A 12856-nucleotide genomic window follows, 5' to 3' on the forward strand; every position below is an offset into this window, starting at 1 on the left:
CTGACCTCAATACCTGGGAAGATCCTGGAAAAGATAATCAAACAACGAATCAACGAACACCTAGAGGCAAACAAAGTCATTACTAAAAGCCAACATGGGTTTGTCAAAAATAGATCATGCCAGACAAATCTTATTGCATTCTTTGACCAAGTGACAAAATTAGTGGATCAGAGGAATGCTGTGGACATAATTTACTTGGACTTCAGTAAGGCATTTGATAAAGTAGATCACAACCTACTACTTGACAAGATAGAAAAATGTGGGGTAGACAGAATCACCACCAGATGGATCCGTAGCTGGCTGACCGGCCGTACTCAGCGAGTGGTCCTCAGTGGAACTGCATCTATATGGAGGGAAGTGTGTAGTGGGGTGCCCCAGGGCTCTGTTCTGGGCCCAGTACTCTTCAACATCTTCATCAACGATTTGGATGAAGGGATAGATGGGGAACTCATCAAATTTGCAGACGACACCAAGCTGGCAGGAATAGCCAACACTCCAGAAGACAGGCTTAAGATACAGAAGGATCTGGACAGACTTGAACACTGGGCACTAACTAACAAAATGAAATTCAATGGTGAAAAAAGCAAGGTTCTACATTTAGGCAAGAAAAACCAAATGCACAAGTACAGCATAGGTGGCACCATGCTCAATAGTAGTAACTGTGAGAGGGACCTCGGAGTCCTAGTAGACAATCACCTAAATATGAGCCAGCAGTGTGCTGCAGCTGCCAAAAAGGCCAACACAGTGCTAGGCTGCATTAACAGAGGGATAGAATCAAGATCACGTGAAGTATTAATACCACTCTTCAATGCCTTGGTAAGGCCACACTTGGAATACTGCATCCAGTTTTGGTCACCACGATGTAAAAAAGATGTTGAGACTCTAGAAAGAGTACAGAGAAGAGCAACAAAGATGATTAGGGGACTGGAGGCTAAAACATATAAGGAACGGTTGCTAGAATTGGGTATGTCTAGTTTAACGAAGAGAAGGACAAGGGGGGACATGATAGCAGTATTCCAATATCTCAGGGGCTGCCATAAAGAAGAGGGAATTAAGCTATTTTCCAAAGCACCTGAAGGCAGGACAAGAAGCAACGGGTGGAAACTATCAAGGAGAGAAGCAACCTAGAACTAAGGAGAAACTTCCTGACAGTGAGAACAATTAATCAGTGGAACAGCATAAATGCTCCAACACTGGAAGTTTTTAAGAAGAGACTGGACAGCCATTTGTCCGAAATGGTGTAGGGTTTCCTGCCTGAGCAGGGGTTGGACTAGATGACCTCCAAGGTCCCTTCCAACTTTACTACTACTACTATTATTATTATTATTATCATCAATCATCGCACAGTCAGCCAGATGTTCAGACTGGATTTGGCATTTTGTCTACCTATCGAGTCCTTACCCAGGACCTGGGATAGGCAGATATAGATGTTTGATGGTATTACAGGTATCGTCGCAGGATGGAAGCAGTTCCTAATAAGGCCGCCTTTTGCAATTGACTAATAGCGAATTTGTCAATGCCAATGGTGTTCAAGTGGTGCTCCAGTTGTTTTGGGATTGCACCCAAGGAGCCTATGACTATTGGTACTACCCTTGCTTGCTTTTGCCACAGTCTTTCTATTTCTATTTGTAGGTCTTTGTATTTTGTTATCTTCTCCAGTTCTTTCTCTTCTATTCTGCTATCTCCAGGCACTGCCACGTCCACTATCCAGACTTTTTTGTCTTTCTTATCGACAATTGTTAAGTCTGGGGTGTTATGTTGCAGGTGCTTGTCTGTTTGAATTCTGAAGTCCCAGAGCAGTTTAATTTTATCATTTTCTATGACTTTCTCTATTTTATGATCCCACCAGTTTTTGCTTACAGGCAAATGATATTTTTTGCAGATCTTCCAATGCACCATTGTTGCTACTTTGTCATGCCGCTGCTTGTAATCAGTTTGTGCAATCTTCTTGCAACAGCTTACCAAGTGGTCCACTGTTTCTTCAGCTTCTTTGCATAGGCGGCACTTACTGTCTGTTGCTGTCTTCTCAATTTTGACTTTGTATGCATTTGTCCTTAAGGCTTGGTCTTGTGCAGCCAGAATTAGTCCCTCGGTCTCTTTCTTCAATTTTCCTGCTCTTAGCCATTGCCAGGTTTTATTATTATCTGCTTTCCCAGCTATTTTTTTCATGTATTGGCCATGTAGTGCTTTGTCTTCCCATGCCTCTATTCTGTTCTTCATTTGGTCTTTCTTGTAGGCCAGTTTGGTCTCTCCAGTAGTTAGTAAGCCTTCCTGATATACTAATTTCAGTGCATCTTCATCATTGTTCTTCAGATATTCTTCCAAAGCCATTTTTTCTTCTTCAACCATCTGATGTACTTGTAGCATTCCACGCCCACCTATTTGCCTTGGTAGATAAAGTCTATCAATGTCACTGCGTGGATGAAGGGCGTGATTCATTGTCATTATTTTTCTGGTCTGCCTATCCATTGCTTTTAGTTCTGCTTGAGTCCAGTCCACTATTCCAGCTGTGTATCTAATGACTGGGATTGCCCAGGTGTTGATTGCCTTTATGGTATTTCCTCCATTGAGTTTGGATTTTAAGATCTTCTTCACTCTCTTGATGTATTCACCTCTAATCTTTTTCTTGACTTCAGTGTGCTTGATGTTGTCAGCTTGAAGGATACCCAAGTATTTGTAGTACTCTTCCTCATCCAGACTCTTAATGTTATTTTCGTGGGGCATCTTGATTCCTTCAGTTTTCACTATTTTTCCTTGTTTGATAGTAAGTGTGGCACATTTGTCCAAGCCAAACTCCATTACAATATCTTGGCTATATATACGGACAGTGTTGAGCAGCGATTCTATTTCAGATGATGTTTTTCCATACAGCTTCAGATCATCCATGTAAAGGAGGTGGGATAGTCTAGCAGATGTTTTTGATGTTTGATAGCCATGTCCTGAGTTATTCAGTATTGTTGACAGAGGAAACAGTGCAATAACAAATAGTAATGGTGATAATGAATCTCCTTGAAATATTCCTCTCTTGATATTAACCTCTCCCAGCTTTTCACCATTGATCTGCAACTGTGTCTTCCATTGTGCCATCGATCTTTGCACAAATTTTCTGATGTTTCTACTGACTCCTGTTATTTCTAGGCACTTGATTATCCAATCATGTGGCAGAGAGTCAAATGCCTTTTTGTAGTCAATCCATGCCACATTCAGGTTGGTCTTCCTTCTCTTGCAGTTTTCCAAGATCATTTTGTCTATTAGGAGTTGATCTTTTGTTCCTCTGCTATTGGGGCGGTTTCCTTTCTGCTCAGGTGGAAAGAGATTGTTTTCAACTAGATGCTGTTGTACTATTATCGATCATCACACAGTCAGCCAGATGTTCAGACTGGATTTGGCATTTTGTCTACCTATCGAGTCCTTACCCAGGACCTGGGATAGGCAGATGTGGATGTTTGATGGTATTACAGATATCGTCGCAGGATGGAAGCAGTTCCTAATAAGGCTGCCTTTTGCAATTGACTAATAGCGAATTTGTCAATGCCAATGGTGTTCAAGTGGTGCTCCAGTTGTTTTGGGATTGCACCCAAGGAGCCTATGACTATTGGTACTACCCTTGCTTGCTTTTGCCACAGTCTTTCTATTTCTATTTGTAGGTCTTTGTATTTTGTTATCTTCTCCAGTTCTTTCTCTTCTATTCTGCTATCTCCAGGCACTGCCACATCCACTATCCAGACTTTTTTGTCTTTCTTATCGACAATTGTTAAGTCTGGGGTGTTATGTTGCAGGTGCTTGTCTGTTTGAATTCTGAAGTCCCAGAGCAGTTTAATTTTATCATTTTCTATGACTTTCTCTATTTTATGATCCCACCAGTTTTTGCTTACAGGCAAATGATATTTTTTGCAGATCTTCCAATGCACCATTGTTGCTACTTTGTCATGCCGCTGCTTGTAATCAGTTGTGCAATCTTCTTGCAACAGCTTACCAAGTGGTCCACTGTTTCTTCAGCTTCTTTGCATAGGCGGCACTTACTGTCTGTTGCTGTCTTCTCAATTTTGACTTTGTATGCATTTGTCCTTAAGGCTTGGTCTTGTGCAGCCAGAATTAGTCCCTCGGTCTCTTTCTTCAATTTTCCTGCTCTTAGCCATTGCCAGGTTTTATTATTATCTGCTTTCCCAGCTATTTTTTTCATGTATTGGCCATGTAGTGCTTTGTCTTCCCATGCCTCTATTCTGTTCTTCATTTGGTCTTTCTTGTAGGCCAGTTTGGTCTCTCCAGTAGTTAGTAAGCCTTCCTGATATACTAATTTCAGTGCATCTTCATCATTGTTCTTCAGATATTCTTCCAAAGCCATTTTTTCTTCTTCAACCATCTGATGTACTTGTAGCATTCCACGCCCACCTATTTGCCTTGGTAGATAAAGTCTATCAATGTCACTGCGTGGATGAAGGGCGTGATTCATTGTCATTATTTTTCTGGTCTGCCTATCCATTGCTTTTAGTTCTGCTTGAGTCCAGTCCACTATTCCAGCTGTGTACCTAATGACTGGGATTGCCCAGGTGTTGATTGCCTTTATGGTATTTCCTCCATTGAGTTTGGACTTTAAGATCTTCTTCACTCTCTTGATGTATTCACCTCTAATCTTTTTCTTGACTTCAGTGTGCTTGATGTTGTCAGCTTGAAGGATACCCAAGTATTTGTAGTACTCTTCCTCATCCAGACTCTTAATGTTATTTTCGTGGGGCATCTTGATTCCTTCAGTTTTCACTATTTTTCCTTGTTTGATAGTAAGTGTGGCACATTTGTCCAAGCCAAACTCCATTACAATATCTTGGCTATATATACGGACAGTGTTGAGCAGCGATTCTATTTCAGATGATGTTTTTCCATACAGCTTCAGATCATCCATGTAAAGGAGGTGGGATAGTCTAGCAGATGTTTTTGATGTTTGATAGCCATGTCCTGAGTTATTCAGTATTGTTGACAGAGGAAACAGTGCAATAACAAATAGTAATGGTGATAATGAATCTCCTTGAAATATTCCTCTCTTGATATTAACCTCTCCCAGCTTCTCACCATTGATCTGCAACTGTGTCTTCCATTGTGCCATCGATCTTTGCACAAATTTTCTGATGTTTCTACTTACTCCTGTTATTTCTAGGCACTTGATTATCCAATCATGTGGCAGAGAGTCAAATGCCTTTTTGTAGTCAATCCATGCCACATTCAGGTTGGTCTTCCTTCTCTTGCAGTTTTCCAAGATCATTTTGTCTATTAGGAGTTGATCTTTTGTTCCTCTGCTATTGGGGCGGTTTCCTTTCTGCTCAGGTGGAAAGAGATTGTTTTCAACTAGATGCTGTTGTACTATTATTATTATTATTATTATTATTATTATTATTATTATTATTATTATTATTATATTTAAATTGGTCAGATCCAAATAAATAATATCATTCTTCTTCTATCCTATTTTCTCTTCCAGAGCTTTGGATAGCAAAGAAAGGTCTCTCTGGATCAGTCTGAACCAGTGTTTCTCAACTTGACAAGATGTGAGAACTTCAAAAGGGTTTAGGAAGTTGAAGTCCACACAGCTTCAAGTTGTCAATGTTGAGAAACACTGGCCTAAATACTAGGAACCCCATTTTTCTCTCTCACTAGTTAAATATTTTATGTGCATTACATTTCAGGTTCTGGTTGCTGTTTCACTGCAAGTCCCAAATGTGGCCCTGACAACATTCTTTCAGAGCAAAGCAAGCCTTTCTTCTTGCCACTTCTGCAAATCAAAGGCACACCCAGGAAGGCTCAATTAAGTATTCAAGCTTTGCCTTCCTGCAGACATTAGGCCAGCTCAAGGGCCATGTGACCAACTCAGAGGTGGCTTCCTGAGAAACATTGAAATTAAATATGTATTTATTCCATCATTGCCGAGCTCATCATCTACATTGCAGCACACTTTAAACAACTTCAAAGATTTGCACAGCAGCCAGTCTGGAACAGACGCCAGGTCATCAGGGTTGACGAATATTTATTCACCAGTATCATAGTATCTGCAACATACGGGTGTTGCTCTCCTCTCCAGATGACTAAATGGTGGCAGATGCTGTGCTATTATCTCGATAGAAGAATGTAAATGAGACAGGGAGGCCCTTCAATGGCATTTTGTCCCTGTCATAAAAAAACTGATAATTCTGTCCTCTAGAAGAACTTCTCTGATGGTATATCATGCTCCCCACAGTATAGTTTTTGCAACCAGTAGGTGAAGGATTCCAGATGCAACTTCTTTGGCACAGAATTTGTTTCCCCACCTATCTGGATTTTAAAGTTGAGGAGGAACATTCATATTTCTTCAGCTGAAATCATTGTTAATATTTATGCCTGTATCACATTTTACTACCAATAATTTCCTTCCTGTATGCAGCTTTGAATACAAAAGTAGGTAGAACAAAGACAGTTGAAACAAAATACTTAAATCATGTAAAAACAAGGCAAATTAGCTAAATACTGGCTTACAGAAGTTCAGCTTTAAAGCTATCAGTGGTGTGTGCCCCCCCCAGGAGAAATGTTTCCCAAGTTCCAGTACAACCAAAGAAAAGTGTGGCTTTCAATAACTATTAAAGGGATTAGCAGAGCTGCAACTGGAGTTCCCCAGATGAATTTAGTGATACTCTCTCCGGTGATTTGGATCTTTACCATTTAAGGATCTTTACAATAGATTGCTAATAGTATGTTATATTTTGCATGAAAATAAATCACTGGACAACAACTTTTTTCAGAAGTTTGCTTCCTGAATAACTTTTGGTGATTATGAAAGATCCCTTCAAATTGAACACAAATGTAATTTCAGAATGACTGTATCATGTAGGAATTGTGAGAAATATAAAATTAACTTGTAATGACTATAATGTATTAAATCACATAATTTTTCCAAGATACTGAATGAGTTCAACAGAACTACAAGTGTTTAGTTGCTGATTTTTGTTCATATTCAATATCTAATGTCTCTTCCTGCAGTGTCCAACAACAGTCAGCCAGCATTGATGGATTCCAATTGTCCTGATACCATGTTTCCATTGTGTCAATGTCCTGGTGGAACCTTTCACCATGTTTGTTATTGATTGTTCCTAGATTTTCAGGAAAAAAAACCCTCCTGTGTGAATGCAGAAAATGAATCTTCAATGACATGTTGTACTTCATAGTCTTATAAGACATTTGTCAACCAGTTGAATGCAGTTTTGTGCTTTGTAATTGCCAAGAAATTTTTCAACAACATTCTTGAATGTTTTCCAAGCAATTTTCTCTGGCCCTACTAACAAATCTTCAAACCACTTCTCATTGATGATGTATTTGATCTGTGGACCAACAAAATCCTATGGACCAATCCTGACTATTATTTGGAAGGAGAGATACTGAAGCTGAAGTGCAAATATTTTGACTAACTAATGAGAAGAGAGGACTCTTTGATGTTGGGAAAGATTGAAGGCAGAAGGAGAAGGAGACAGCAGAAGATGAGATGGTTAGATGGTATCATCAATGCAATGAACATGAAATTGGGCAACTCTGGGAGATAGTGGAGGCCTGTTATGGTCCATGGGACTGTGAGGAGTCAGATACAACTTAGAACTGAACAACAACAACAACAACTGAAGAGTGTACATTGCCATTATATAAAAATAGAAAATTTCTATAAAATAGTACCTGATAGATTAAATTACAGGTAATTTTCATAATTAGCAGCCAAAAATCTATAAGACACACCCAGACGTATTCAGGAAGCAAAATCTTTGTTGTCCAGTGAAATCAAGCTTTTTAAAACAAATCTACTCAAATTTGCCCTGAGAATCATTGAAGTTCCCAGAATATATATAAATACATAGAGGCTTTTATGGAATCATTTGTCATTGATGAGTTTCGAAATCTTCAACATGTATACCATAAAAGAAGAGGAAAGGTAAATTGGCAGAAGGAAAACTTTTTTGTGTGAAATTCAGATATATATATAAAAATGATTTTAGGACTACCTTAGGTTGCTGTTTTTCATTTTATTAACTTTAAATTTAGAATATGGAATCAGGGTGTCCGGTACATAAATGTCAGTGCAAGAGCATTTGTCATCTCTATGACACATTTATATGACTTCCAAATTTAAAATAATGATTAATTTAACAAAAATTACTATTTAATGGCTATTGCAAATCTTTTCAAGAAAAAAAATTGATAGATTCAGCTAATTATGAAAATGTGATACTTACAATGCCACATTGGCTCATTTAATGTGATCTTGTGCTGCAGTTATTTCTTGTCAGAGAAAAGTTATTATACATATTACTTATGTTCCAGAAAACTCACTGATTTTTGTAATCTCATGTTTCATTAAAATATATACCAGTGATTTGGAAGCTAAGAGGTCAGTGAAAATGGATATTGTGCATTTTTATGATTGGAAAATAATTAATGGTACAGGATTTGGAAGATGCCGATTTGCATCAATTGCCCAGTGGAGTGAAGAATTTACTTCTCTTTCTATAGTCAAGTGTTTTAGGATTGGGAATCCCAACTGGGAGATACATATGCTGATTAAAAATTTCATTTCCAACTTATTTTCCACGACAAGTGAACTAAATATTAATAATTTAATTATATAATAGAATAGACATTTAAGAGTGGCTTTGATTTGCATATGAGATGTTTATGCCTTTATAGATTATTTTTCTTTTGTCTTCTTTCCTTTCTTTGTTTATTGTAATAAATAAAATGTTCTCTGGGATGCTCATTTCTGTGACTGAATGGGATTTGTTCTATTCTGGAGTGACCTACAATTGTGTAAATTTAGGAGATTTTTGGACCTATCATGGTTACTAGCAAGTATTTTTTTAAGCTCAGTTTATAGTGATAATACTATGAACTATCCTAATTGGAAACAGTCCTACGATAAGATTTATTTCAATATATTATATATAGTCCTGCTCTTGAAATTGTGCAGCTATTCTAAAGTAAGATATGTCTGTGTGGAAAATGGCCAGTATGATTAAGTTATGGCATTATTAAGCTATCAATAGTGAATTAGTATAATTACCAAGTTGGAGTTTACATGTGCTGTACTAATAAGTGAAACTATGTTCCTGGCCAAGTAACCTTTTTAAAAAAAAAATGCAAAAATGAAATACAGTAATAAATAGCTAACAAGGTAGGGAAAATATGCAGACATGGCTTCTAGCACTTTTTTTCCAAATCTTTCATAACAATGTCCATAGGAGGTGATTGCATTGCCTTTTGTCTAATGCAATAATGCATTGCATATGTCTGTGTTCTTTTCTAGTATTGATCTTTGAGGTTTTGTGTATGTGTGCACCAGAGATAGGTTGCATGTATTCATTCAGGATCATTTAACCAGAAAGGAAAAGGATTTAGAAAGAAATGGTCATTAATTTTCTTACTGCCACTCAACTGCCTCTACTTTAGGGATGATCTGATTAAATTTCCCAGTAGCCCTTGGCCCATTTTTTGAATTTGATATTTCTTTTTCTAGTTTCTCCTTCATCCCTACTCCAAATCTGATATCATTGGTCTAGAACAGAGGTCCCCAACCTTTTGGGCACCAGGGACCAGTTACGTGGAGAGAGTTTTTTCTGCAGACAGGAAGGGGCGTGGTTTTGTGTGCTGCCTGAATCCCACGGATGGGGTTTTACTTGTTTGTGTGGACCAGTTGCTGGCCTGCCATGGCCCTGTACCAGTCCACAGACCAGGGGTTGGGGACCTCTGGTTTAGAAGACTTCCAAAGCCCTTCCAACCTTATGATTCTAGTATATTTTTGAGATTGCTAGAATCCTGAGTCCTTTCACGTGAATTCCACTTATTTACCATGACAGGGGAAACAAGCAGGGTGTGACTTCAATCCACTGAAGTAACTTATTAAGTTTCTGCATTTGTATGTACAACTTTCTCCCCAGGGATTAATCGGGATATGTGCAAACAGAGCTGCATCCAGACACAGGTGGAAGCAAAATGAGATACAAACAATATTCCAGTTAACAGACTGTCCCTGGGGATGGTGGGGCTTATATCATCATCTTGCACTTTTCTGGCCACTGCTTTGCAGACCTCTCTCTGTGTATGTGTACACATGTATGTGTATCTGTGAGAGTATAATCAGGGGTAGATACTTATATGCTGTCTCTATGTACAGTAGTGGCCAAAATTGTGGAAATCTTTTGGGAAAAGTGTACATTTGAGGTTTGATGGCTAATAACATCACTTTTTTGGAGTAATACCATAAAATTATATAGCAGTGGAAAGATAATTTAATCAAGAATGTAATACAACAAAGTTTGTTCAATTATCTGTGTTCTATAAAAGGTTATAGCCAAATAACCCGAAAAAGGAAGCACAACTTGCTTAGTTTGATATCAGGTAGCTTTCCTTCATCTGCTTTTAGCCAATGAGCATGAGTGTTTAGAGAGCCAATCAGGTGTCATCTTGTTTTGGCAATGAGCCAATCAGATCACAGTAGGATTCAGTTATTGATGTCATGTATTGAAGCTGAGAGGAAGACATTTGTCAATGTGTTATGTGACCACTATCAAGTTGGTTGGGTTTTTTTGTGTACTTTCATTTAGTGAGCTTGTAAAATATAATAAAATTAAAGTAATAGTGCAAAGAGTTGACTGGTCATCCAGAAAGCGATGTAAAATAGTATTATTAAGTGAGCAAGGCTACAGTTATAAAGAAATTAGAATAAAAATTGGTGGAAACTTAACCAAAGGTGGCATTTCTAAGTTTTTGAAGAAGTATAAGGAGACTCAGTCACTACAAAATCACACTGGTAAAGGCAGGAAAAGGTGCACAACAGCAAGTGATGATAGAAGAATTAAGAGACTGTATCTACGTGACAGAAGAAAATCATCTGGATGTATACAAGATGACATGGCGCAATGCAATGTGAAATTGAGTGCAAAGACTGTTTGGCACAGACTGCAGGAATTTGGCCTAAAATCTAGAATTCTATGAAAAAAGCCACTTTTATCTCTCAAACAAAGGTTGAAAAGACTAAACTGGGCTAAAACCCATGTTATCTGGACAGAGGAACAATGGGACAGTGTTATTTGGAGTGATGAGACAAAGATCTCCCTGTTTGGTAGTGATGGCATAAAATACGAAGAATCAGAGAAGATTTGCATCCTGATTGCATTACATGTACCATGAAATACCCAGTCAGTCTTATGATCTGGGGTTGTATGACATCAAAAGGGGTGGGCAGAATTTGTGTGATTAATGGGAATATAAATGGCCAAAAATACATTAATGAAATACTTGAGCCCAAACTGAAGCCTTCTGCACATGATCTTTTCCAAGACAATGAAGCATTTATATTTCAACAGGATTCAGCTCCATGTCATGTTGCTACTGTGTGCAAAAAGTGGTTTCAAGATAATCATATTCCACTGTTGGAATGGCCTGGGAATAACCCAGATCTTAACCCAACTGAAAATCTATGGAGCCGACTAAAGAAGTGACCCAGCAATAAAACCCAGTTAATAGAAGCAATCATTCAATCTTGATTTCACATTATAACAGCTGCAGAACTAAAGGACTTGGTTCACTCCATGAGAAGACGTTGTAAGGCTGTAATTCATACTAAAGGTTACCCAACTAAGTATTAACTGACATCTTGATAATTTTTGTATATCTTGTTTTTCTATGGTGGTAATTTTTGTATATCTCATTTTTTTCTATGTGTTTCACTTCTCTTCCTTATAACTGCTATTCTAATAGCAAATCCTTAATAAAAATTATTGCATTACATTCTTGATTAAATTATTTTTCCATTGATATATAATTTTATGGTACTACTCCAAAAAAAGTGGTGTTATTAGTCATCAAACCTCAAATGTATACTTTTCCCAAAAGGTTTCCACAATTTTGGCTACTACTGTATATGTGCATTTCTGCTTTCCCCCCATGCTAAGAAAGCTGATTTCTGTTTTCTTCTTATGTTCTATCATTTTGGGGGGACAGTAGGAAGATAATCTACACCTGGGTTTGTGTCATGACAGGTTGGAATGGGGGCTTAAAATGGAGTATTTGGGGGTATTCCAAACAGCTGTCCAAATGCTTTTTCCCCAGTGATGCATTGGTTTTCCCCCCCTTAATTTCTTCTGTATCCAAGCCATTCTCAAGCTCCATCTTACTTTTTCCAGCTCCTTTCCCCACACTAGATTGGATCCTGTTCTCTTCAGTGTCAGAAGAGTTGTCTTTCTAGCAGACCAGCATAGTCCTGACTCTCTTTACATCATTTATTTTTAATTTTCTTTTTGTTAGGAAGAATAAAGATAATAAAGTGAACTTTCTCTGAGCTCCTTAATACCTAGAGATTTCTGCTGGGGAACTTTGACCAACCAGTTTACAGAAATTTTGTTATGGGATGGGATACATAAAATAATTCAGTTGATACTAAAAGATTTGTAATTGAGATACAAAAAATTAATTTAAAAACAATTTTTAAAAGGGAGGAAGCCAGATCTACATAAATGTGACCTTACTCATGACCCTTCTCTCCAAAAATGCAAGTTCCCATACTCCTAATAGCAAAAACATAGACAGAATTGTATTTCTTAGAATGTCCACAATTACAAAAAGTTTGAGAAACATTACCCGTGCATACCCCAAATCAGGGGAAGTGGCCAGAAAAGAAAGAGCCATACTATCTATGTTGTTTTTATCGTTATGATTGGCTTTTTTAAACATCAGTGTCTTTTACTATTATTTTTAATTCTCTTTTTGTCAGCATTTTTTTAACATCACCCAGAGAAATTCAGTACTGTACCTTTACTGAATTCTGAGTGTTTAGAATTCTTATGGTTAGGAATAA

General features: G+C 37.8%; 1 protein-coding gene across 1 annotated transcript in view; it reads left to right on the forward strand.

Annotated features, from left to right (window-relative positions):
* LOC120316067 (acid-sensing ion channel 2-like) overlaps nt 1-12856 on the forward strand; it is a gene marked incomplete at its 5' end in the record, with an annotated part of 111283 nt that overhangs the window by 74080 nt on the left and 24347 nt on the right. The window lies entirely within an intron of this gene.

This window comes from Crotalus tigris, unplaced genomic scaffold, assembly GCF_016545835.1.
Source record: "Crotalus tigris isolate CLP2741 ecotype Arizona unplaced genomic scaffold, ASM1654583v1 scf7180000019221.656610, whole genome shotgun sequence".
Classification (NCBI taxonomy): Eukaryota; Metazoa; Chordata; class Lepidosauria; order Squamata; family Viperidae; genus Crotalus; species Crotalus tigris.